The sequence below is a fragment of the Myodes glareolus genome, chromosome 13 (genome assembly GCF_982192425.1).
Source record: "Myodes glareolus chromosome 13, mMyoGla1.1, whole genome shotgun sequence".
In the NCBI taxonomy this organism is placed as follows: Eukaryota; Metazoa; Chordata; class Mammalia; order Rodentia; family Cricetidae; genus Myodes; species Myodes glareolus.
In genome coordinates, this window is record NC_142038.1 from 15790440 (window position 1) to 15818008 (window position 27569).

General features: G+C 38.9%; 1 non-coding gene across 1 annotated transcript; it reads right to left on the reverse strand.

Moving 5' to 3' along the window:
- Positions 1-22396: 22396 nt before the first annotated feature.
- On the reverse strand, positions 22397-22503 carry LOC125390667 (U6 spliceosomal RNA). Its single transcript, XR_007228840.1, has one exon. It is a non-coding gene; the product is annotated as a U6 spliceosomal RNA (small nuclear RNA).
- Between the last annotated feature and the right edge of the window lie 5066 nt (positions 22504-27569).

Genomic DNA, 27569 nt, shown 5'->3' on the forward strand with positions numbered 1-27569 from the left:
AGCAGTGCCTGTGTCTACCCATATCACCAGTCAATAAAAAAAAGAGAGAAAGAAAGGAAGGAAGGAAGGAAGGAAGGAAGGAAGGAAGGAAGGAAGGAAGAACGGAAAGAAGGAAGGGAAAAGCTCTTAGAGGAATTTCCCTAACAATATCCATTTCTTTAACAGAACTCTTCTTGATTCCAATCATAAGGGAATCTCTGAATTAGGAGAAAGAATTTACTGTGAAGTATCACTGTTATATGTGTAGGAACTCTAGGCTGTGTATATGCCCTACTCTAGACATTCTATGCACAACTAGGAAACAAAGTAAAGAAAACATCACACATTCCTCAGGTAAAACCATAGTATCTGTTAAGCTTTCACTGGCAGAGGCATGGCTCTGCCTTCAAAGCACTTATGCCATCACCTGTCACCAGGTGCCTTTCCGCTGTCAGCTACAGGACATGTGCGCCCCTTAAAATTGCTCATCAGGCACAGATCTCTCTCTCTCTCTCTCTCTCTCTCTCTCTCTCGCTCGCTCGCTCTCTCTCTCTCTCTCTCCTTGCCTCCTCCTTCCTCTGTTTACCTCTTCTGTCCTTTCCTGACTCTTGGTCCTCTCTTGCTATTCTTGGTCCTCTCTGGCTGCTCTTCTCCCTCTTGTACCTCTGTCTGTCTTCCTGCCTCTCTCATATTCTCACTCTGACATGGTCTTTCCTCTTGTCCCTCTGTCTATCTTCCTGCCTCTCTCATATTCTCACTCTGACATGGTCTTTCATTCTTTCACGTTCCTCCGCCCTGCTGCCCCAAATAAACCTATTGCACTAATGCTGTCGAAGGTGTAATAATTCTGCACAAGTGGGACCTTGGCAACAGGTGAGTCCAAACCACAGCGGGTGACAGCTCATGGTGAGTGAGAGACAAATACGTTATACAGTCATACAGACGGAGCTTTAGTAGGGAGTTTTATTGAGATGAAGGGAGTGGGGTAAGGAAAGGGAGAGGGGGAGAGAGAGAGAGAGAGAGAGAGAGAGAGAGAGAGGAAGAAGTAAGAAGAGAGAGAAGTAGGAAGTAGGTGGAGCTTTGTCTTATAAAGAGACAAGCTACTGCCTACCCTGCATGCAGGCATGATGCAGGGTACAACTTACTCTGCCACATCCTCTAGGGGCAGGGCCAGTTTTGTCTGAATGCTAACAGGTGTCCTATTTGCTCAGTGGCATATCTAGGCAGGGCCCACTAAAAAGTACTCACTTTACCTTTATTTTTTATCCTTTCAGTATCATCCCAAAGCTGCAGAGATAGCCAGTATCCAAAATACCACGTTGTTTCATATCTCTAGGAATGGGGCACAAGAAGGAAAAGAAACCTTTACTTTTAAAGTCCCTTTCCAACTTTGCTTACTTTGTAGTTACCGTCTTGCCCACAAAACATTTTAGGCCCTAATTCTACTTACCATAATCAGAAAAAATATAATTTTATTGAAAGCAAATTAAAAGGAAGTTGGATGGAGAGCTGAAGAAGAAAAGTTTCACAGCTAAATGGTTGATGGGGGACGGGCGGTGAGGAATGAGACTTGTGAAGTCTTGAAGGAAAGTAGTCACTTCATCCATATGTGGAAGTTCTATTATCACAAAGACAGACACACAATAAAGCAAAATGAGCTATGCCTGTTGGGAAAATGTGACTCTCCAGGAATCCTAAACAGGCACCTGTGGGCCAATGTTCTATGTTCAGTAAGTTCTACCCATTATTGAGTTATTATTTTTATGAAGGAAGTTGGTTTGCACGATTTTTTCCTTTTTATTGTGTGTTTAGGATTATTACAAAGAATTCCCAACATCTATAAGGCAATGTATTATCTCCTGACCTGAAAATATCCAGAAAGAACTGTAGAGAAAATATACATGTATGATTTCCTCCAACACAAGTAGAGGTTCATGTCCACCGAGAAGTACTTATCCCTTCCAGTCTACATTTGCTTAATATTTTATGAATTCCTGGATGTTTTAGGGTCTCTCCTAGTTTTAAAATAGTTGATAATATTAATTTAGAATATACGGGTTTGCTCAGAAGTCATCATAATTTGCCCTACTTAATACATACTATGTGGCTAAATAACTAATTTTTCTCTTTTTGGACATAGAACTGTGTGATGTGTGATGTTTTTCTGTGTATGTATTGCTTTTATTGATTGATAAATAAAGCTGTTTCAGCCAATGGCTTAGCAGAGTAAAGTCAGGTGGGCACTATGATCAAAGGTATAGAGAGAGATTAGGCAGAATCAACGAGACACCATGTAGTTGCCAGAGGAGAAAGATGCTGGAACCTTACCAGTAGGCCACAGCCTCGTGGTGACACACAATTTACTAGAAATGGGCTAATTTAAGATGTAAGAGCTAGCTAGAAATATGCCTGAGTAATTGGTCAAGCAAAGTTGCAATTCATATAGTTTCTATGTGATTATTTGGGTCTGGGCTGCTAGGAAATGAACAAGCATTCTCTGTTTTCAACTGTGGTATGTAAATAAATGGAAAATTAAGTATTTCAGAAATTACTAATGTGATTAACAATGTCATTTAATTTTTCTACCTTTTAAGCTTATAGCAGAATTGTAGAACCTAAGAGATAAGTAACAAGCAGCTTCTTACTACATAGCTCTACCATAATTCTGATTATTGTTTGGTGATATTGCCTGGATCTGTAAAACCTAGTCAAAATGACATAGAAATGTACTGATCACAAGTAGTTTAGTTTGCAGACTAATAGAAAACATTCAGCAGCCATAAGCTCCAGGTTACCTGGCTCTGATGGGCACTTCCTACATGTGGGGCTCCAGACTAGGCTCCTTGGCTACCTCCTGGGTCTTGCAGAACAAGGACAACTTACATGAACACAGAGGTCATGCTGCTTGCTGTAGGGCAACACTAATTCATTCTCTCCTCTAGCCTAAAACCTTAGGAAATCTTTCAGACTTTCTGAGCTGTATTCGTTGTTAGCTCAGTACTGGAACAATCTTTCAGACCTTCCAAAGTTCCGCAACACTGGTTTTTCTCTCCTACCACGTATGCTGTTCCTCAGCAACAGAGTTTACAATAAATAGACTTAAGATGTCGTGATTAAACATTAGCTTTATTCCACCTTACCCATGCGACAGTCTCAAAATACAGGCACTGACAGTGCTAGCATTAATCATTATGACTGAAAATAGTTATTTCTTTATTGCTTTGTCTTTTCCCTGTTTTGCACATCTTACTCTTTGTTAAGTTTGTTATTCTCTGATGATGGTACTATGTTTACATTATCAGATCACATGATCACTACATTATCTCTTTTAATCCTCAATCAATCTTAGTTCTGTAAGTAGCTATGAATCTAATACTCTTCGTCCATCCTTCCCTTTGCACAGATCTAGTCATTTTGTCTGTGTCCGAAGAGTTTTGGGAGAATAAGATAGTATTTTATGAATCTATGCATTCTGGTAATAGAGTATTTCTTATTTTAGAAAAAAAATATTAGTTTTAGGAATCTGTCTCTTGCTTTCTTCTTTTGTATATCTAGACTGTCACTCAATATTCTTTGGACAGCATTGTCAGAATAACTGGTGATAACCCAGTTTTCTATTTCTTCTAAGTCATAGTGTTTTGGCCTAAGTGACAAAAATGGTTTTTTTCTTAAATGTCCAGGAATTTTTATTAGGATACTTCTTAATGAAAGTTGGTAGCTCTAGATAAAATACATGCTCATTCAATGTTCTAAATATTATTTTTCTATTAAAATGCTTTGAACTATAGGTTTAAGTACATGATAACTACTTGCTTTATTTTTCTCTTAAATACGAGTTTTATATTATATTATATTATATTATATTATATTATATATCTTGTTGATGATTTTTAATAATACTCCATTACTTTACGCTGGAAAAGGTGGCTCAGCATCAAGAACATTCACGCTGCTCTCTCAGAAGTTGTAAGTTTGGCTCCCCACACCCACACCAAGTGTATAAAAATATTCCTGTAACCTCCACCAGTTATTCAACACCCTCTTCGAGTCTTGAAGGGTACAACATTCTCTCTGTTTCTGTCCCCTCTCACACACATGCACACACAAACAGATGAATAAAATAAAATAAATCTAAATCGTCGTCCATTTCTTTTACATTGCTCTCTCAAAGCCAGTTATCACCTTTTATATTGCTGTCATTACCTAGGAGTATCTGGTAAATAGCATATTAAACTTAATGAAAAATCAATAGATGGGTTTATTCTGGAAAGATGATGATTGTATCATGCATGGTCTTTGATCTTCTGAATCTTCAGAGAAAAACAGAACATTGAGAGGAAGTCTCAAAACATCTTACAGTGATTTCAATATAACTAGGAGGGAGTGTTCATTATGAATTCACTCTGAGGATAAGCCTGATAAAATAGGCCTGCATATCACTGGCATACATGGGGCAGAAAACAGAGAAAACCAACGATTTAGTGTGCTGGGCTTATTAGCAGAGGAGTTTCCAAATAAGAGGGCATATAAACAAACTAAAACACTTATATGGTGAGGTCTGTGGGGACTATATGGAAGGACATGAGAGTAGGGGAAGGAGCTGAAACAACCTGGGCCCTACGTACAAAAAGTGGCTTGTGCCACTCCCAGGAGTAACTGTAGTGACCGGAATTCAGAACAAGAAGGTTGGACACTACTTAGGAAGCAATGACATTGTCCAAATGAAAGTAGGTTTAGGGAGCGTGTTAGCCAGTGAATCTCAGTATCATCGTTTTAGTTTTCATACTAAACAAAGAGAAGGTCATCCGCGGAGAAAAGCTATCTATTGGAATGCGATTCAAAAACCTCATAAAAACTAAAATTAATCGTTGGTAAAGTCAGAAGGTCAACTTCCATACTAAAGTACTATGAAAACAAGAGAGAGAGAGAGAAAAATAAGTAGAAAGATATTCCTATATATAAATAAAGAATATTATAATACGCTTAAAGAAGGAAGGGTTAGTCAAAATTATTGAAAAATTCTGGCAAAATTAGCTTAAAAATATGAGCAAGTATAAAAATAATAGCACATAGCATCAAACAGACAACTCAAAATTCAATATGAACTCAAGAATTAAAAATAAAATATATCACAGAGGGTAAAAGTAAAATAAATGGAGCATCTAAGAATAAGAACAATAAGTAACATCTTAGGAGATTTCCAAAGAAACAAATTCCAAACAAATAAACAGATAAACAGTCAAAAAATAAATAAATGAGAAATCCTATCTCAAAGAATTAGCAAATGATTGAGCAGTAAATCTTAAATTGGGGGATATTTTCTCTTATATTTTAATTTTTAATTCATTGAGGTACATTTTGCACATTCGAAAAGCATATGGCTCAATGATTTCTTGCACAGCAAACAAAACAAAAGTCATGGAGCTCACAAGTACATTCTAGAGCAGAATGTTGTCTGATCTGTCAGCTCTCCTACACTCCTTCTCATTATCTCCTGTATGAAGAATCACTGAAGTAGAAGTTTGTGTTATTTTGCTTTCATTCTTTAAACTAAAAAAAAAAAAGATTTATTCATTTTATTTTATGTATGAAAGCCGACAAGCATATAAGTGTGTGCTTGGTACTTGGGAGGTCAGAGGACAGCATTGCATCCTCTGAAACTGGATTATGAATAGCTGTGACTCACTGCATGTGGATGCTAGGTATCAAACCATAGTCTTCTGGAAGAGCAACAAGTGTTCCTAATCATTGAGCAGTCTCTTATTTTTTTTTTTTTTTACATGACGTTCCTTACCATTATCATTATTGTTCTTCAGAGTTGTGGACTGAGCACTCTTAGTCTACATATTGTTCTTTGTATAAACAGACCACCATTTTTCTACTATCTCTGCGCCATACAGTAGTGCTGTCATGGTCTACATGGTCTACTACGTTTCTTTTTTTTTTTTTAATCTTTTTTTTTAAGTTTATCAAAATATAAAAGTTTCCATTTACGCCCCTCCTCCCAACACCCTCCCACTCCCCCGACTCCCTCTCCTCTTCCCTCTCCATCCCTAAGAGCAGTCAGGGTTTCCTGCCCTGTGGGAAGTTCAAGTTCCTCCCCGCTCCCTCCAGGACCAGGAAGGTGAGTATCCAATCAGACTGGATCCCCAAAAATCCAGAATATGCAGAGGAAACAAGTCCCAGAGTTATTGTCAATGGCTTTTTAGAAAGACTTCGGGCCAGCCACATTCAGAGAATCCGGCCACATTCAGAGAATCTGGTTGGATCAAGCGCTCCTTCAGTCCCAGTCAACTGGCCTTGGTGAACTCTCATTAGATCAGTCGCCTTGTATCAGTGGGTGATCGCTCCTCTTGCAATTCTGATTTCCTTTTTCATGTTCTTCCTCCTTCTGCTCCTCCTTTGGACCTTGGGGGGCTCAGTCCGGTGCTTCAATGTGGGTCTCCGTCTGCATCGCCATCCATCGCCGGATGAAGGTTCCCTCTGATCTTGCCCTCCCTGCTCACGTTCTCCTTCCTTCTGCTTCTCGGTTGGACCTAGGGAGTTAAGTCCAGTGTTCCAACGTGGGTCCCCGTCTCTATCTCCATCTATTGCCAGATGAAGGAACTATGGTGATAAGCAAAATATTCATCAGTATGGTTATGGGCCAAGGCCAGTTCAGTCACCCTCTCCTCTGTCCAGAGAACAATATGGGGATCTCTCCTTGGACCTGGGATCCCATTTACAGTCAAGTCTCTAGTAAACCCTAAACTGACTTCCATAGTTGAGATATATTCTTCCCTGAACCCATATCTATCCTTCCTCCCTCCCCCCCTCCCAGTCCCCCGAGCATTTCCCATTCCTCCCCTGCTCCCTTCTCTCTAACCTCCTCCCCTTCCAACTACCCTCCCAACCCCCCATGCACCTTTGGTTACCTGGAACTCTTGTCTATTTCCAATCTCCAGGAGGAAAACTACCTGAATTTTCTTCAGGTTCACCTTCTTATTTAGCTTCTCTAGGATCACGAATAATAGGCTCAAAGAACTTTTATTATGGCTAGAATCCACTTATGAGTGAATGTATACCTTATTCCTCTTTATGGGTCTGGCTTACCTGACTCAGTAAAGCGTTTTCTTTTTTTTATTTTTCTATTTATTTATTTATTTATTTATTTATTTAATTTTTACTGGGAAACCCTCAAGAATCAAGTCTCTTGCAAACCCTAGAATGGCTCTCCTAGTTGCGATATAAACTTCCCTGCACCCATAACCATCCTTCCTCATTCCCCCTCCCATTCCCCCAAGCCATCCCCAATTCTCACCCTCTCCCCTCTCCCTAACCATCTTCCCTTACTTCCACCCCCCACCCACCCTACTTTGCTTGGCAATCTTGCCTAGTTCTATTATCCAGGAGGATAACTATATAAATTTTCTTCAGGTTCATCTTCTTATCTAACTTCTCTAGGATCACAAATTATAGACCCAAAGACCTTTAACTATGGCTAGAATCCACTTATGAGTGAGTACATACCATATTCCTCTTTTTGGGTCTGGGTTACCTCACTCAGTAAAGTGTTTTCTATTTCCATCCATTTGCATGCAAAATTCAAGATGTCATTGTTCTTTACCGCTGAGTAAAACTCTAATGTATATATGTTCCGCACCTTCTTTAACCATTCTTCTATTGAGGGGCACTTAGGTTGTTTCCAGGTTCTGGCTATTACAAATAGTGCAGCTAAGAATATAGTTGAACAAATACTTTTGTAGTATGATAGGGCATCTCTTGGGTATATTCCCAAGAGTGGAATTGCTGGGTCCTGAGGGAGGTTGACTCCCAGTTTCCTGAGAAACCGCCACACTGATTTCCACAGTGGCTGCACAAGTTTGCATTCCCACCAACAATGGATGAGTGTTCCCCTCATTCCACATCCTCTCCAGCATAGGCTATCATTAGTGTTTTTGAGTTTAGCTACTCTGACAGGTGTAAGATGGTATCTCAAAGTTGTTTTGATTTGCATTTCCCTGATCGCTAAGGAGGTTGAGCATGACCTTAAGTGTCTTCTGGCCATTCGAAGTTCATCTGTTGTGAATTCTCTGTTCAGATCAGTACCCCATTTTTTAATTGGGTTAATTAGAGTTTCAGTTTCTAGTTTCTTGAGTTCTTTGTATATTCTGGAGATCAGACCTTTGTCTGATGAGGGGTTGGTGAAGATCTTCTCCCAGTCAGAAGGCAGCCTTTTTGTTTTACTGACAGTGTCCTTTGCTTTACAGAAGCTTCTCAGTTTCAGCAGGTCCCATTTATTCATTGTTTCTCTTATTGTGTGTGCTACTGGTGTCCTACTTAGGAAGTGGCCTCCTGTGCCTATATCTTGTAGACTACTTCCCACTTTTTCTTCTATCAGGTTCAAAGTGGACAGATTGATGTTGATGTCTTTAATCCACTTGGACTTGAGTTTTGTGCATGGTGATAGATATGGATCTATTTTCATTCTTCTACAGGTTGACATCCAGTTATGCCAGCACCATTTGTTAAAGACGCTTTCCTTCTTCCATTGTATACCTTTAGCTCCCTTGTCAAAAATTAGGTGTTCATAGGTTTGAGGGTTAGTATCCGGGTCTTCTATTCGATTCCATAGGTCGACTTCTCTGTTCTTATGCCAATACCAAGCTGTTTTCAATACTGTAGCTCTGTAATAGAGTTTGAAGTCAGGGATAGTAATGCCTCCAGAAGTTCCTTTATTGTATAAGATTGTTTGGGCTATCCTGGGTTTTTTGTTTTTCCATATAAACTTGATTATTGTTCTCTCAAGGTCTGTGAAGAAGTTTGATGGGATTTTGATGGGGATTGCATTGAATCTATAGATTGCTTTTGGTAGAATTGCCATTTTTACTATGTTGATTCTCCCAATCCAAGAGCAGGGGAGGTCTTTCCATTTTCTGGTATCCTCCTCAATTTCTCTTTTCAAAGGCTTAAAGTTCTTGTCAAATAGGTCTTTCACTTCCTTGGTTAGAGTAACCCCAAGATATTTTATGCTATTTGTGGCTATCGTGAAAGGTGATGTTTCTCTGATTTCCCTCTCCGCTTCTTTATCCTTTGTGTATGGGAGGGCCACTGATTTTTTGGAGTTGATCTTGTATCCTACCACGTTACTAAAGGTGTTTATCAGCTGTAGGAGTTCTTTGGTAGATTTTTTTTTGGGTCTCTTATGTACACTATCATATCGTCAGCAAATAACGAAAATTTAACTTCATCCTTTCCAATTTGAATCCCCTTGATCTCCTTATGTTGTCTTATTGCTATTGCTAGAACTTCAAGCACTATATTGAAGAGGTATGGAGAGAGTGGACAGCCTTGTCGTGTTCCTGATTTTAGTGGAAAGGCTTTGAGTTTCTCTCCATTCAATTTGATGTTAGCTGTCGGCTTGCTGTATATTGCTTTTATTATATTTAGGTATGATCCTTGTATCCCCAGTCTCTCCAACACCTTTATCATAAATGGGTGTTGAATTTTGTCAAATGCTTTTTCAGCATCCAATGAAATGATCGTATGGTTTTTTTCTTTCAGTTTATTTATATGATGGATTACATTGATAGATTTGCGTATATTGATCCAGCCCTGCATCTCTGGGATGAAGCCTACTTGATCATAATGGATAATTTTTCTAATGTGTTCTTGGATTCGGTTTGCCAGTATTTTATTGAGAATTTTCGCATCAATGTTCATGAGTGAGATTGGCCTGTAATTCTCTTTCTTGGTTGTGTCTTTGTGTGGTTTTGGTATTAGGGTGACTGTAGCTTCATAAAAGGAGTTTGGCAGTGACTCTTCTGTTTCTATATTGTGGAATACATTAAGGAGTATAGGTATTAGCTCTTCCTGGAAGTTCTGGTAGAATTCTGCATTGAAACCATCTGGTCCTGGTTTTTTTTTTGGTAGGGAGATTTTTGATAACAGCTTCTAATTCTTCACGACTAACCGGTCTATTTAGATTGTTCACCTGGTCTTGGTTCAACTTTGGTATATGGTACTTATCTAAAAAAATGTCCATTTCTTTTACAGTTTCCAACTTTGTGGCATACATACTTTTGTAGTATGATCTAATGATTCTCTGAATTTCCTCTGTGTCTGTGGTTATGTCCCCCTTTTCGTTTCTGATCCTATTAATTTGCAAGTTCTCTCTCTGCCGTTTGATTAGTTTGGAGAGGGGTTTGTCAATCTTGTTGATTTTCTCCAAGAATCAGCTTTTTGCTTCATTGATTCTTTGGATTGTTTTCTGTGTTTCTATTTTGTTGATTTCAGCCCTCAGTTTGATTGTTTCCAGTCTTCTACTCCTCCTGGGTAAATCAGCTTCTTTTTTTTTCTAGAGCTTTCAAGTGTGCTGTTAAGTCTCCAATGTGTGCTTTCTCCGTTTTCTTTAAGTGGGCACTTAGTGCTATGAACTTTCCTCTTAGCACTGCTTTCATAGTGTTCCATAGGTTTGAATACGTTGTGTCTTTGTTTTCATTAAATTCAAGGAAGAGTTTAATTTCTTTCTTTATTTCTTCCTTGATCCAGGGGTGATTTAGTAGTTGACTGTTCAACTTCCATGAGTTTGTTGGCTTCCTGGGGGTACCATTGCTATTGAATTCTAATTTTAATCCATGGTGATCTGACAAGACACAGGTGGTTACTAATATTTTTTTGTATCTGTGGAAGTTTGCTTAGTTACCAAGTATGTGGTCAATTTTCGAGAAGCTCCATGAGCTGCAGAGAAGAAGGTATATTCTTTCCTATTTGGGTGGAGTGTTCTATAGATGTCTGTTAAGTCCATTTGATTCAGTACCTCCAATAAATCTTTTATTTCTCTGTTAGGTTTCTGTCTGATTGACCTGTCCATTGGTGAGAGAGGAGTGTTGAAGTCTCCTACTATTAGTGTGTGTGGTTTGATGACCGCCTTGAGTTCTAGAAGAGTTTCTTTTACATATGTGGGTGCCTTTATATTAGGGGCATAGATATTCAAGATTGAGACTTCTTCCTGATGAATTGTTCCTGTTATCAGTATGAAATGTCCATCTCCATCTCTTCTGATTGATTTTAGTTTGAAGTCGATTTTGTTATATATTAGAATGGCCACACCCGCTTGTTTCTTAGGTCCATTTACTTGGAAAACCTTTTCCCAACCCTTTACTCTGAGTAGGTGTCTGTCTTTGTGGTTGAGGTGTGTTTCTTGTAGACAGCAGAATGTTGGATCCTGTTTTCGTATCCAATCTCTAAGTCTGTGCCTCTTTATAGGTGAGTTTAGTCTATTGATATTAAGTGATATTAATGACCAGTGATTGATGACTCCGGTCATTTTTGGGGGTAGTAGAGTGTATGTGTTTTCCTTCTTTGAGTTGTGCTTGTGAAGGGTCGCTAGATGTCTGAGTTAATGTAGGCAGTGTTGGGAATGTTGGATTCCTTGGGTTGTGATTTTCCTTCTAATATTCTCTGTAAGGCTGGATTAGTAGCTACATATTGTTTAAATTTGTTTTTATCCTGGAATATTTTGTTTTCTCCGTCGATAGTGAACAATAGCTTGGCTGGGTAAAGTAGTCTGGGCTTGCATCCATGGTCTCTTAGTTTCTGCAGTACCTCTATCCAGGACCTTCTGGCTTTCATGGTTTCCATAGAGAAGTCCGGTGTAAGTCTGATAGGTTTACCTTTATAAGTTACTTGACCTTTTTCCTTTGCAGCTCTCAATATCCTTTCTTTAGTCTGAAAGCTTTGTGTTTTGATTATTATATGGCAAGGGGATGTTTTTTTCTGATCCAGTCTATTCGGTGTTCTGTATGCTTCTTGAACCTTCATAGGAATATTGTTCTTTAGGATGGGAAGGTTTTCTTCTATAATTTTGTTGAGTATATTTTCTGGATCTTTGAAATGCAATTCTTCTCCTTCTTCTACTCCTATTATTCTTAGATTTGGTTTTTTTATTGTGTCCCACAGTTCCTGAATGTTTTGTGATGAGAATTTGTTGGATTTGCTGTTTTCTTTGGTCAGAGTGTTTAATTTCTCTATGGTGTCCTCAGAGTCTGAGATTCTTTCTTCTATCTCTTGTATTCTGTTGGTTATGCTTGTTTCTGAAGTCTCTGTTCGTTTACCCAGATTTTCCATAGCCAGCCGGCCCTCGGTTTGTGATTTCTTCCTTGACTCCATTTCAGTTTTCAAATCTTGAACTGTTTCTATTACCTGTTTGATTGTTTTTTCTTGGTTTCCCAGAATTTCATTTACGGATTTACTCATTTCTTCAAACTTTTTGGTATATTTCTCTTCCATGTCTTTACTCATTTCCTCAATCTTTTTGCTATACTTATCTTCCATTTCTTTAAGGCAGATTTTCACCTCCTGTTTAAGTTCCTCTATTATTTTCATAAAGATCCGCTTAGAGTCGATTTCTTCTATTTCTTCTGGAGTAGAGTGTTCAATTCTTCTAGTTTCGAGCTCCCTCAATTCTGGAGATGTCATGTTGCCTTTCAGGTTGTTGGAGGAATTCTTGCATTGGTGCCTGCCCATCTTCTCCACTCTGGATGAAACTCCTCAGCACTTTCTGGATAGAACTCCTCAACACTCTCTGGGTAGGACTTCTCAGCACTCTCTGGATAGAGCTCCTCAGCACTCTCCTGGCAGAGCTCCTCAGCAGTGCAACAGGGCTAGCTGATCTTCCCAGGACCCTGGAGACAAAGGGCCCGCAGCAGTGGGGGGAGGGAGGGGTCCTGTGGAACACCAAAGACCCTGCCGCAGAAGCTGAGGGGGGAGGGGCTGTGCTCTCTTCCCAGACAGGCAGGCTGCCCAGGCAAGCACCCACTCACCTCTCTGGAAAGAGCTCCTCCTACTATGTTTCTTTTAACCAACTAATGTGCACATCTTTAAGAAATGCACATCTAAGTAGGAGGGGAACTGCTGAGCTGAAGATTTTCATATTCATATTCAATGGATATTTGTAAATCTCCTTAAAGCAGATTTTATTGCCTCTTGGATTTTCTTCCCAGGTCTCAACATACCTCATCTGAGTTGAGAAAGCCAGGACAGAAAGTATCTTAGAAAAGTTGTTTAGGAAATTCTGTGTGGAATAGTGAAGGGAAGACAGCTTGACTACTAGAGACAGGAACAAGGCACTGGATATATTAACTGCTATAGAGCAGGAGGGGTGACTGTGAGTCACTACAAACTAATCAAGAATGCTCACCCTGTGCAAGAAAGAAAATGCGATGACAGTTTGCTTACAAGTTCGAGTAGGGAAGGAGAGCAGTGTGGATTGGCTCTGTCTCTGCAGAAAGACCACAGGTAGCCCTACCTATCTTTCTTAATTTTCCTTTCTGTAAATACGGAACAGATACTGCAAGCTTCCTGCAACCATGTAAATTGATAAATAAAGGGCTACATTTTTTTTTCTTACACTTAACTGGTGATTCACTGATTTCAATAATACAGGGTCACAATGATATAAAACACTCATTGAGAAGAATCTGCAATTACCGCTTTTCACTTCACACGACTGTACCATTTTTATTTTATGTCACACACAAATGTTCTTTAGAGGAGCTAATCGAGATTGACACTGCCTGGGCTGCAGCTCCTCCTTCAGAGGCAAACAAGTGAACACCCACTTCTTTATGCCTAGTCAAAGATCCACCCACTCCAACCCCACCCCCAACCACATATCAAAAGCCAGCAGCTTTGAATTTCAATGGCCTAGCTGTGTTCCCTTGTGGCCTCTGAAAAGACATCTGACTCCCAGAAACTCCTCCACATCATACAGATGCTTGATGTGGGCCTGAGACTATTTCTTACAATTTTCTTCAGTCTTGGAGTGTTGATGAAATTTGCATGTGTATAGACAATTGGCTTCTTATAGGCCCATCTGTTCCTGCTGTAGAAGTTTTACCTGGAGCCCTAATTATAGCCAATCCTAGAGAGAAAGGGCTGTGACATCACTGTCAGGAGATTAGAGCATTAGGTGAGAAATGCGGTGCTGAAGCAGATGGACACTGAGCAGAGATCCTCAGGCTTCGTAAATATTCATTAGGTAAAAATAAGAGTAAAATGGAATAGTGAACACAGAAGCAAGTAACGTCATCCCTAAGTTTATTGCTTCTGAAATGTTGTGCTAGTAGTCAATCTATAAGTGTAACTCATAGGTATGAGAGTCATTCTTTAAGTAAGCCTTGCTTTCATAGGATCCAGTATGAAAGAGTACAAGTACCAGCTTATGTTACCAGCTAATGGAAGAGCCTATTGATTCAATATCCCATCATCCTGTGCGGCCAATGTAGCATCTCAAAGACTCATCCTGTGCGGCCAATGTAGCATCTCAAAGACTCTTCTCTTCCTAGGAGAACATTTTTCACAGAGTTTTCATAGCCCAGCTTCTTTCCACATAGCAAGTCCTTCTAGATGCAGCCCTACACCCCTTCTCATGAGCAGTCACAAGACCATTATTGCAAGAGACCAATGGGGTGCTCTTTAACTGGCTATATGATACATCAAACATCAGCTAATCAACTCGTAGAGAGAGAGCCTGCAACACACAGTTCTTCACCGTGTGTGCCCTAAGGATATACAAAGTTCCTCTTAAAAGACCAAACACAGAACTAACAAATATGGAAAAACAAAACAAGTTAAATTTCACAGAATCTCAGTAGAGAAGTGACTTTTTAGAAAGAGCTTTGGGCAAGGAGACACTTAAGACTACAATTGAACAAACATGCAGTTCTTTTGGATGTGAATGACCAATTGCATGGTACTCTGGGCTTGTTTGGCCTTTTTTCTTCTAGGAATCTTCAGTTTTTGTTTCCTTGTATACTATGTAGCAACAAGGAAACACCAGGAAAATTCTCTTAATCTTTACATTGAATTTACTGTTGCCACAAACAAATGAACTCTTTAAGATTCATCTGTGTTGTTCTTACTTAGAAAAAAAATAAGTTTTACAATATTATTTCACATTTCCTAAAAGAGAGATCTTTGATGTAATGTCTTCACAGTGCAAATGAAAATGCATCATGATTCTCATGGAGCAAAATTCTGTTGGGGTAAATAGGAATTCTAAATCCAAATCAAATTTAGAGAAAGAATAATCTTTTTGAATTTACTTTTTTCTCACCTCTCCCTCTGTCTGTCTCTGTCTTTCTCTCTCTCTATTTCTCTTTGTCTTTCTCTCTCCCCCCACACACTTGTATAGTATGCATTATAATATTTTATTAACTGAGAATGTCATTCAATGTCCTTTTGATTATATTCATCTTGCTTCCCCAACTCCTCTCAGATCCTCCCCTTCTTCCATACTCACTCAACTTCTTCATGTTTTCTTTCACACCCACTCTTTCTCTCTCTTATTCTTAAGTCTAGTTTGTGCTGACTGACTTATCTTCTAGTTGGGGCATTCCTGAAGTGTGCTTGACATATCAAATGCCACACCATTAAAGACAATCGACTTCCACTTTTATAGAAGCAATCAAAGGCCATTACCTCCAAAAGTATGTATGATGTGTCATGCCTACCTCCCTTTGTCATGCTGATGTGTTTGTCCATTGGCCATCTTGACCTAAGAGCATAAAACATAGATATATGTTTTCATTACAAAGTATTGGAATCTTCATTCAAATTATTTTATTGATCTGATGGTGCATCAGGACCTTTGTGTTTAAACAGTATAGCTTCATCTATCAATGGAGTTGATCTTTTTAACAAATAACAAACCTATTACAAAATTGTATTTGCTTCTTTAGCATCTAGAACTATGCTCAAAGAGATTTTTCTCAAGGATCTTTTACCAAGATCATCTAGGAAATAATGTGGTTATACTGAAAGTGTTCAGAGGCCAGATGGACAGCAATAAACACAGGATCACAGAAATTCAAGCATAGATCACCTTTAGTAAAATGATGAGAGGACCTGTTTTAATGCCTTCTGAAAACTGTCAGCTAATTCTAAGCATATAGACCAAAGATCACACAAATAGGAGGAAGAAAGAGAAAAATGTAGTGACGTTGGCTGACTTAAATATCCAAGAGTTTAGTTTGGGGTCTTGTTCATGTTCTGCAGTGCTAGAGCTTATCCCCAGAACTTGGGCATAATCGATAAGCAGCTTATATCCCCATATAATTCCTAAATATTTTAAACCAAAATGAGAAGATATCAACATCCTAATGACTGAGCGATGTTTCCTGTAGTGTTATACCTCTGGGGGCTAGATTGAAAGAAGAACTAATTCTGAAGGAAAAGAATGAGAATCCCACAGGGTAATGTGTGTGTGTGTTAAAATATTTGCCACCTCCTAGAATCTGAAAATAACAACAAAAAAATGTGAACAGATCATGGATGTAAAAGAGTCCTTCGTCACTGCTACACCTTGAATGTTTCTCTCAGATAAATGGCATTCTATAATTACATGACCTTATGGCCTTCTTCTTCTCTTATTCTTATACTCCATCCAGGTAACATTAAAAAAAACTTAACTTGCATTGATGGCTAAAATTCAGAAGACAATGCTAGACTTGTAGATATAAGAGTGGCCTGAGAATGTTTTGCCATGACCACGTCTTAAAAAAAATAGTGTATTGTCTTCACTGACTGTTTTGCAAAACTCAGTATATAGGAAACACCTTCAAATTCTCTCCTATAAATTCAATATGATTGTCTGACTGTAGAACCATTCTACTTTCATAATGAACTCTTGTTAGAGTACAACTTTACCTATTTTGCCATTGTTGTAAGTTATGGCTACCCTGGTGTTACAATGGCAGAGTAGAGTATATAATAGAGTTATAATCCCACAGAGTCAAAATATGCTGTTTGTTCCCTTGTACAAAACTTTGCCAAAGGAGCAGGAGTTACTTCAAGTTTTGCTGTTAGGGAACTGGTGATTTTTCTTCTAAACTTTCAATAAGAAAGTAGAAAAGCTCTACCTACTTTTCAAAATTTTCTCACAATGTGGTAAAATCTTAGGTCTAGGGATCAGAGGACCTAAGTTCTAAACTCAGCTCTACTACTTGATATTCGTGTGATTATGACATGTTTCAAAATTTCTTTCAATTGGTTCCAAAGCACTTCCTGAAATGTTTCTGAGGATTAAATTCTGAGCCATGAGTGTAAATTAGTCCATTATTCCCTGCCAAAATTCTCTCTGCCTTACCTGATTCGAGGGTGGACAGGCTTTGCATTCTTGCTGAGATGTATTATTCAGTTTTTCATTGAGGAAACTGCAACAATTCATTTGAAAGGGGTTTGCACACTTTTGTTCTGGGCAGATCCCAGGGATTTAAGGGTACTGTGTGTCTCTGAAAATGGACAGCCCTAGTCAACATGAACTATATACAGTCATCATTTATTTTATTTTATTTTTTACAAAAGAATAAATCAACTATGTTCCTCTAGATCAGTAGAGAAAACAGAAAATGAATAAAAGAAGATTTATGTTTCAACAGAAGGGTGCCAGGCTCCTGCTTTTCTGCTGATTAGAAAGAAATCTCAGCTTGTTTTGAAAAAGCCTTCCATCCAAATAGTCTGATCACCTTTTTAGTAGGCATTTGAGTAGAATCCAAATGAAGAGCAAAATGTCCCTCTCAGATGTCAGCACAATGATTGTCCCCAAAGGAGGTTGCTCAGTGCCTTTTTGTTTTGCTTTGTTTTTGTTAAGTCCTGATGTATTCTAGAAACCAGAAATGTACTCGTTTTACCCTTAAACTCTTGATACAAAGACTTTCTGTTTCTTTCTACAAAAGAAAAGTCAGGGGCCCAAATATTTATGTCCAGGCAGGGATACTGTGACCCAAGGATGAACAGCCCTGCCTCCCGATAGCATCCTAGACTCTTGCTTATCCTTCATAAGTGTAATCTTCCACTTTAAGGGATTATCTAGTTGGCTATTTACTCTACTTTCAGACATTTCTTGATCACCATAGGGTACAACTTTTTTTTTTTTAACACAATGTATGTAGCCAGTCTACAATTAAATGGGCTTTAACTGATTTGTCCCAATTTCTCTTTTATTTTGCTTTACAGTTGTTTGTGAGGAATTCAAAATTTATTCAAAGCATATTGAAGTGTGGAAAGATTATTTATCTTGACCAGCACTTTTTATTTCTCTAGAGAATATAGATGAAAATTGAAATATATTTTAAACCTTGTGTTCTCATTTACAATGTTATTTCTCTTTACAACTCATTTCAATCTTCCTGGTTCACACACTTTTAACCCAGTTTGTTATCAACATAATAAGTTTCATTCAACAGGTCAGAATAAAGGCTCAAGAGCAGCTAAGGTGTCATTGGAGGTTATGGTGGAGATAAGAATCTGTGGAAAGTCAGTTTTTTTCTTTATGTCTATAAATGAAGGATGGGGATACTGGACATCCCCATGGCAAACAGGAAAATGTAAAGTAAAACCATAGCAATCTATTAGGGTTTGTGAGAAAGAATGACTTATTAACTTATTATTCCATATCATATAATGACAACTAAATTCTGAATCATGCCACTTACTTCATCCTTGAATGCCAATGCAATACTAGCCAAATAAGCTTTTGACAGATGTCTGACTGTCCCAAGGAGGTAGTCATTGGTGGGATATAACCAAGTTCCTCCAGGTAGAGTGTAGATAAAATGACCTTCCTAAAATCATTGAGTCCAGGCCTTAAGGTCACCAGTACTCCCAAGTCTTTCATACTGTGACTCACAAAAAGCAGACTGTTTATCAACTGACTAGAAACCTGGCCAGATGTTGGCACATGCTACACCAAAATAGAAACTGTGGCCCTCTCACACTCTACTGACACAAAGCAGCCACACAAAGGCACAAAGCCACACCGAATCACATTTGGATTGTGCTTTTCATGCGAGGTAACCAAGTCCTATTTTCTGAAATCCTCCGTCTCTTACGTGCAGAGATGAAAATGCTTAGAGAAAGATGTCCTACCACTTTAGGACTGCAGTGGGGAGCAAATGAAGTGAAGGACTTAACCTGCCTACTCAGCAGGAAGAGTTAAACACACGCACCTTGATCATGTTTCCCACTTTTTTGAAGAAGCCAAAGCATTCCCCACAGGCCCAGAGATCAGATCATGAACCTCCGCTGGGAATCAGTTGCAGAGATCCATACCATACTGAACTCCCTCCAGTGCTGATGACAGCCATTTTTGCTCATCAGGGGAAGGGGAAGGGCTCGGAGCAGTGACACTCACGTGTTCCCCTGTGGGTCTGTGTCACCCACCATGACCTCCACAGCCTTTGTGTCTATGACCCAGGCTACTCTATTATTAGCGGCAGCTGCTGTTTCTCCCCCAGCTGTGTGTCTATCAGGGTCCACTGCAGAATATCAATCTGTCCTCACATGGCACAAAAGCTGCTCAGCAGCCTATTAAATTTTTTTCCCAGAACCCAAGGCCTCCAATAGTCTCAACTCTCAGTGGTCTCCGCTTGGAAGACATTGTTCTGGAACTTACCAAGGTCTCCTTTGTTATGTGCCTCATATCAGTTGTCTGTAAGAACTGACTAGCCCCATCCACATCTTTCACAAAACACTCTGCCGTTTGATACTGTGCTTTCTCTAGAGAGAAGTCAAAGCTGGATATGTGTGAGTCTGAGCGATCATATGGTTTCATTCATTGTGGTGATATGTGATTTGTTTTGTCTTTTATCTTCAGTTTACAAGTCATGGCTCCACAGTCCAGTTATGTCTCACCTGTCACCTATGGCACAACCTTTTATTTTTTATTTTTGTGTAGCACATAAGATCATAGCATAAAAATGCCGTATGTTTGAGTCTGATTTATGTCCCCTTATTTGCCTAGTAACGCATATTTATCTCTTATTTGTGTGTGGGGTGAGGGGGTGACCACAATGTGCTCTGCACAAGTGTGTAGAGGCCGGAAGATGATAGTTGGAGTCTTCCTCGGTTGTTCTCCATCTAACTTTTTCACTCATGTCTCTCATTCAACTGAAAGATCATGGATTTGGATAGGCTGACTGGGCAGTGAGCCCCAGGTATCCATGTGTCTTTGTTTCCCCATTGCTGAGATGATAAGCTTGCCTCATCACACCTAGCTTCGAACATGGATTCTGAGCATCAAAGGCCTTTACACTGACAGTATCAATACTGTACAGAATGAACCCTCTCCACAGCCTCCATATTGTGTTTCTTTTAGTGCTTATATTATCATTTTAGACCCTCAACCAGCATCCTTGGGACATAATATGCAAATGCATGATTATGATATAAGTGTATAAGTGTTTTTTGTTTTGTTTTGTTTTTTGTTTGTTTGTTTTTTGTTTTTAGAAACACGGCTTTTCTGTAGCTGTGGAATCTGCCCTGGAACTCCCTCTACAGACCGCTGGCCTTGAGCTCGTAGAGATTCTGCTATCTCTGCCTCCTGACTGCTAGGATTAAAGGCATGCATCATCACTGAACAGCTGATATAAGCATTTTTCCCTTTTTAAATATTTTAAAGAAAAAAACTTTTTTTCATCATAAATACCAATTCAAGTTCCCTCTCTCTCCCCTCCTCCCATTCTCTTCACATACTCTCCCACCCTATCCCCATCCAATACTCAGAGAGGGTAAGTCACATTGCTTTGGGGAAGGTCCAAGGCCCTCCCTATTATATCTAGGCTGTTAAAGGTATCCATCCAAAGAAATAGGTTTCTTTTTTCTTCCCCAAAAGCCAGTACATGCAGTAGGAATAAATTCCAGTGCCATTGCCAATGGTCCCTCAGTCTACCCCAGTCATGCAACTGTTAACCACAATCAAAAGGACTAGCTTGGTCCTATACTGGTTCCTTCCCAGTCTAGTGGGAGACTGTGAGCTCCCATTAGCTCAAGTAGACTGTTTCAGTGGGTGTACATATCATGGTCTTGACCTCTTTGGTCATATTCTCATTCTTCAAACTCTTCAACTGGATTTTGGGAGCTCAGTCCAGTGTTTCGGTGCAGGTCTCTGCCTCTGTTTCCATCAGTTGCTGGATGAAGGTTCTATGGTGATATATAAGATATTCATCAGTCTGATTACAGGGCAAGTCAAGATTGGGTTCCCTCTTCTCTATTGCTTAGGGTCTCAGGTGGGGTCATCCTTGTGGATTCCTGGGAATTTCTCTAGTACCAGGTTTCTTGCTAGCCCCATAATGGCTCCCTCAATCAAAATATCTCTTTCCTTGCTCTCATCTCTGTCCTTCTTCCAACTCAACCAGCCCGTTCCCTCAAGTTCTCCTCCCCTCTTCTCTTCCCCTCTCACCCTCCCTTCTCCCCCAACCCTCATGCTCCCAATTTTGTCAGGTGATCTTGTCTGTTTCCACTTTCCAGGTGGGTCTAGATATATTTTTCTTAGGGTTCATCTTTATTACTTAGCTTCTGTAGGATCATAAACTATAGGCTCAATATCCTTTGCTTATAGCTAGTATCCACTTATGAGTGAGTATATACCATATTCATGTGTTTGGGTCTGGGTTACTTCAGTCAGGATAGTGTTTTCTAATTCTATCCATTTGCATGCAAAATTCAAGTTTTCAAGTTGTCATTTTTTTTTCTGCTGAGTAATACTCTAATATGTAAATGTGTCACATTTTCTTTATCCATTCTTTTGTTGAGGGGCATCTAGGTTTTTTCCAGGTTCTGACTATTACAAATAATGCTGTTATGAACATAGTTGAACAAATGCCTTTGTAGTATGATTGAGCATCTTTTGAATATGTGTCCAAGATTGGTATTGCTGGCTCCTATGGTAAGGTTGATTCCCAATTTTTTGATAAATTGCCATACTGATTTCCAAAGTGGTTGTACAAGCTTGCATTCCCTCCAGCAATGGATGAGTGTTCCTTTTACTCTACATTCTTTCCAGCATAAGCTATCATTGATGTTTTGGATCTTAGTTGTTCTGAAAGGTATAACATGGTATCTCAGAGGTGTTTTGATTTGCATTTGCCTGATGGCTAAGGATGGTGAGCATTTCCTGAAGTATCTTTTGACCATGTGAAATTCTTCTGTTGAGAGTTCTCTGTTTTGTTCTGTACCCCATTTTAAAATTAGGTTATTTAGAATTTTGATGTCAAATTTCTTGAGTTCTTTATATATTTTGGAGATCATTACTTTGTCCGATGTGATGTTCATGAAGATCTTTTCCCATTCAGTAGGTTGCCTTTTTGTGTTGTTGAATATGTCCTTTACTTTACAAAAGCTTCTCAGTTTCAGTAGGTCCCATTTATTTGTTCTTGCACTCAGTGTCCGTGATTTTGGGGTTATATTTAGGAAGTGGTCTTCTGTGCCTATACATTGAAGGCTACTTCCCATTTTCTCTTCTGTCAGATTCAGTATAGTCAGATTTATATTGAAGTCTTTAAGCCATTTGTACTTGAGTTTGGGGCATGGGGATAAATATGGATCTACTTTTATTCTTGTACATGTTGACATCTAGTTATGCCAGCACTATTTGTTGAAAATACTTCATTTTTTCATTGTATAATTTTATATTCTTGTTCAGGGGCCGTGCTAATCTTCTCTGTCTTGTTCCAATTTTAGCATATGTGCTGCCGAAGCGAGCACTAATTTTATATTCTTTATCAAAAACCAGGTATGATGTGGGATTCCCCTCTGTAAGTTGTGATTATCAACAATGAATAAAGAAAATTTGCTTGGCCGTATAGGGTAGAACAGAGCTAGGTGGAGAAAACTAAACTGAATGCTGGGAGAAAGAAGGAGGAATATAGAGAAGCCATGTAGCCTTTCTGGAGACAGATGCTGGAACTTTACCTGGTAAGCCACAGCCACGTGGTAATACACAGATTAATAGGAATGGGCTAAATTAAGCTGTAAGAGCTAACAAATAAGAAGCTAGAGCTACTGGGCCAAGCAGTGATTTAATTAATACAGTGTGGTTATTTCAGGTCTGAGCTGTCAGGTGGTTGGGAATTACACAGGCAACCTTCCTCCAACACAGGTGTTCATAGATGTGTGGATTAATATCTGCATCTTCGATTCAATTCCATTGGTCAACCTCTGTGATTTTATGCCAGTACCAAGCTGTTTTCATTACTGTAGCTCTGTAATAAGCTTGAGGTCAGGGGCAGTGATGCTTCCAGAAGTTCCTTTATTGTACAGGGCTGTTTTGGCTATCCTGGAGTTTTAGTTTTTTCATATGAAGTTGACTATAGTTCCTTCAAGGTCTGTAAAGACTTGTATGGGATTTTGATGGGCATTGCACTGAATCTATAGATTGTTTTTGGTAGGTTTGCCATTTTTACTGTGTTGATCCTACCTCTCCAGGAGCATGGGAGATCTTTCCATTTTCTAGTATTTTCTTGAATTTCTTTCTTTAAGTACTTAACGTTCTTGTCAAATAGGTCTTTCACTTCTTTGGTTAGATGCTGAGAGGAAGATATATTCTTTTGTGTTTGGGTGAAATGTCCTATAGCTGTATGGTAAGTCCTGATTCATGACATCTGTTAGTTCTCTTATTTCTCTTTTAAGTTTCTGTCTGGTTGACCTGTCCATTGGTGAGAGTAGAGTGTTGAAGTCTCCTACTATTAGTGTGTGGAGTTTCATGTGTGATGTGTGATTTAATTTTTGGTAATGTTTCTTTTACTTATGTGGGTGCTCTTGTATTAGGGGCATAGATGTTCAGGATTGAGACTACATCTTGATGGATTGTTTTGTCCTTCTCCATCTCTTCTGATTTATTTTAGCTTGAAACCTATTTTGTTGGATATTAGGATTGCTACACCTACTTGTTTCTTATGTCCATTTGATTGGAAAACCTTTTCCCAACCCCTTACTCTGGTGTCTGTCTTTGAGGTTGAGGTGTATTTCTTGTATAGATCTGAAGGTTGGATCCCATTTTTTTATCCATTCTCATAGCCTGTGTCTTTTTATATGTGAATTGATTCCATTGATATTAAGTGATATTAATGAGCAGCGGTTGTTAATTCCTGATATTTTTTGGTAGTAGTGTTTGTATGTTTCCCTTCTTTGGGTTTTGCTGGTGGGGGGTTATCTGTTGTCCATGTTTTTTGTAGGTGCAGTTAGCTACCTTGGATTGGGGTTTTCCTCCTAGTACTTTCTGTAAGGCTGGGCTTATGGATAAATATGATTTAAATCTGAGTTTGTCATGGAATATCTTGTTTTCTTCACTGATGGTGATTGAAAGCTTTATTGGGTATAGTAGTCTTGGCTTGCATCCGTGATCTCTTAGTGTCTGCAGCACATCAGCCAAGGTCCTTCTGGCTTTCATGTTCCATTGAGAAGTCAGGTATAATTATGATAGGCATACCTTCATATGTTACTTGACCTTTGTCCTTTGCAGCTCTTAATGTTCTTTATTTTGTATATTTTGCATTTTGATTATTATATGGAGAGGGAACTTTTTTTTGCTCCAGTCTACTTGATGTTCTGTAAGCTTCTTATACTTCATAGGAATATCCTTCCTTAGGTTGAGAAAGCGTTCTTCCATGATTCTGTTGAATATATTTTCTGTGCCTTTGAGCTGGAGTTCTTTTCCTTTTTCTTTTTTAGGTTTGGTCTTTTCATGGTGTCCCAGATATCCGGAGTGTTTTGAGTTAATAATTTGTTGGATTTAATGTTTTCTTTGATCAATGAGTCTATTTCCTCTACAGTATCTTCAACACCTAAGATTCTTTCTTCTATTTCCTGTATTCTGTTGGTTACACTTGTCTCTTTAGTTCCTGTTCATTTACTCAAATTTTCCATATCTAGAATTCCCTTGGTTTGTGGTTTTTTTTTTAATTGTCTCTATTTCAGTCTTCAAGTCTTAAACTATTTTCTTTCACTTGTTTGATTATTTTGTTTTTTTCTTGGTTTTCTTTGAGGAAATTATTATTTTTTGGCTTTTCCTCCATTTCTTGAAGGGAGTATTTTATTTTCTCTAAAGGTCTCCATCATTTTCATAAAGTTACATTTAAAATCATTTTCTTCTGATCTTCTGGTTTGTGATGATCAAGTCTTCTTGTTGTGTGGCCACTGAGTTCTGGTGTTACCATGTTGATTTTGGGTTTTTGCATGAATTCTTTCATTGGTGCTTACCCATCTCTTCCTTCAAATGAGGCCAGCAGTGTCTTTACATATTAGCCCAATCCTTGCAGCGTTTATCTGAGTGTTTGGGTATTTTTCTTGGTCTGATATGTATTTTCAATGTCTGTGTCTCAGGAAGCCTCTGAGGTCTCTCCAAGACTGCTCTCTTGGTCAGCTCTCCTGGTTTGTTCTCTTGTTCCTCTCTCTTGGTCCCCTCAGTGTTGTAGCAAGTTCTTAGTCCCTCCAGTATTGTAGTAAGCTCTGTTTCAAAGTTTCACCAAGGTTGCGGGAGGATAGGCGAGTTTGGGGGCAGGATAGGGCTAATAGTTTGCAGGGTCTGGTGGATGGGACCTGCAATGGGGTAGCCTACCTGCAGGGAACTCCCTTGCAGACTGGCTAGAAAAGCCAAGGGAGTTGGAGGAGGAGCCCAGGGTTTTGTCCCACTGTGGGGGTCCTGGGGAGTGGGATGTCCCACAGTGTGGCTATCCACTCATCTCTTAAGTCCCCTCCTGATATTAGCATTTTTAACACCTCCAGGTTTCTTGTTTTTTGTTTTGTTTTGTTTTTTTGTTTTTGAAGATAGTAAGTCATGTTCTTTACCCTGTGCCTGAATTGCTATGTGGAAACTTTGAGTCTGGAAAAGTGCTCCATCCAGTGTTGCAAAAGTCACTACTGTGCATATACAGCCATTTCTTTTCCCTGCTTTCCCCAGTAGTCTTCTGAATGAACTGTAGAGAAGAGAAGCTCATTAACTGAGTACAGCAGCACATATATGTCATCTAAGCACTTGGAAACCTGACATAGGAGGAATCTAATTTAAAAGGCCAGCCTGGGATACATAGAAAGACTTAACCTGGAAAAAAAAAAACAAACAAACGAAAGAGGAAAGAATGAAAGGAGGAGAAGTTATCAAATGATTGAGATTTCTGAGACTCAGTCTGACAAAGGGAAATTCAGATTAGAGAAATAGATATCAGAATTATGCATCAGATGAGTAAAAAACAAAAAAACTGTTCAAAGGTTTTATGCAGTAATGTCCTCTGAACGGAAACACTGTCCTAGAGAAAGGCTTCTTAAAACTCAAGAAATGAATAAACCTCATAAGGCTCATCCACATAAACAACTCACAAGTTTCAGGAGTTTCTTGAAATTTACAAAGTTTAAAAAGCTCCTTCCCAATGTTATTTAAGCAATAACAATTACTGGGGAAGAGACTGGCAAGTCAAACTTTGGCCCATTCAGGGAAGTTCAGCGATGTACCTTTTATGAGTCATCACTCTGTCTAAAATTTGGGGTAATAGAGCCCTTGAGTAATACATGCCCTTGCAAGTAACCTTAATGAAACCATTGATTTACTGAGCTAGACTTGGGTAAAATAGTTATTTTGGTCTGTTTTGGGTATCCTATTTGGTAAACAAACATTTGGTGATGCCTTATCAGGAAAGCATGTACAACAAAAGCAACCTGGGTACTTCTATGAGCCAAGAAATGTCCAAAGATGGTCCTAATGTTCCTAACACAGTCAAACCTTAGAGTAAAGCTTTGGAGTATGAACCAGAAAGAGGGTACAGTAGCCTATAGAGTTGAAATGGCAATTATCTGGGTTTAAATTCTGACTCTACTTTGAGAAAATTCTTTAACTTCTCTGTGTCTTGGTATCCTCATTTACAAAATAAAGGTAATTATACTTATGCTGTATCGTTCTCCCAAGAATTACTATGTTAATTCATATAACTCTCCAAAAATAGAGGCTAGTATATATTAAAATTCCATGAAGAATGAGCTATTATTATTAGAAAATTTATGCAGTCTCACCTGCCTACCTTGGCCATGGCTATGGTGTATTTCCACCAAGGACAGTGCAGCCTGTGTATAGTGTTTTATAACCTTGCATCTAACCTGTATCCTTGGGAGTCACTGCCAGCTGCCTTCCTATGTACTTGAGAAGCCAGGGCCCTCCATGTCCCACATCTACCTCCCCTTATGCATCAATAGCACCAATAGCATCCTTAATTCTGTTCAGGGTCAAACCTTAGCATATGTTTCAAAGGCATTTCAACCTTTTGCATATTATTACCATAAACTCTTAAATCCCTTCTGTTACTTGAAGCAAATTGGGAGCTAATTAAATGGAATCTGTCTATAGAAAAAAAAAAAGTTTAGTCTTTTCAGAGTGGGGCAGGCTTTATTTTCTAACTCTTTGCAAAGAATTCCCCATGCCCTATTTAGCACTCATTCATTTACTTATTAGCTCAGAAACCGACCCATGAAGGAGCTCATGAGTAGATAAACATACAGTGAAATAAGTGTGTTTTCTTTGAACTAAGAGATTTCATCCTTCCAGGTGTTCTTATACAATACATCAGAGGACGTGGAAGGTTGACTGCATTTCATGAGATCCTTGAATCCATGAGTTGTTAGCAATCTGTACAGCCCCCATTTGACTGACTGTTGGTATGTTAAAATATCTAATTCTTAACTTTAAGTTCATTGAAATTACAGGCCAGGCTCTCTATATTCTTCTTTTAGGTTGTTTGAACATATCCTTTGACTGGTAAAGCACATGATTTGCTCATCAGTTGACA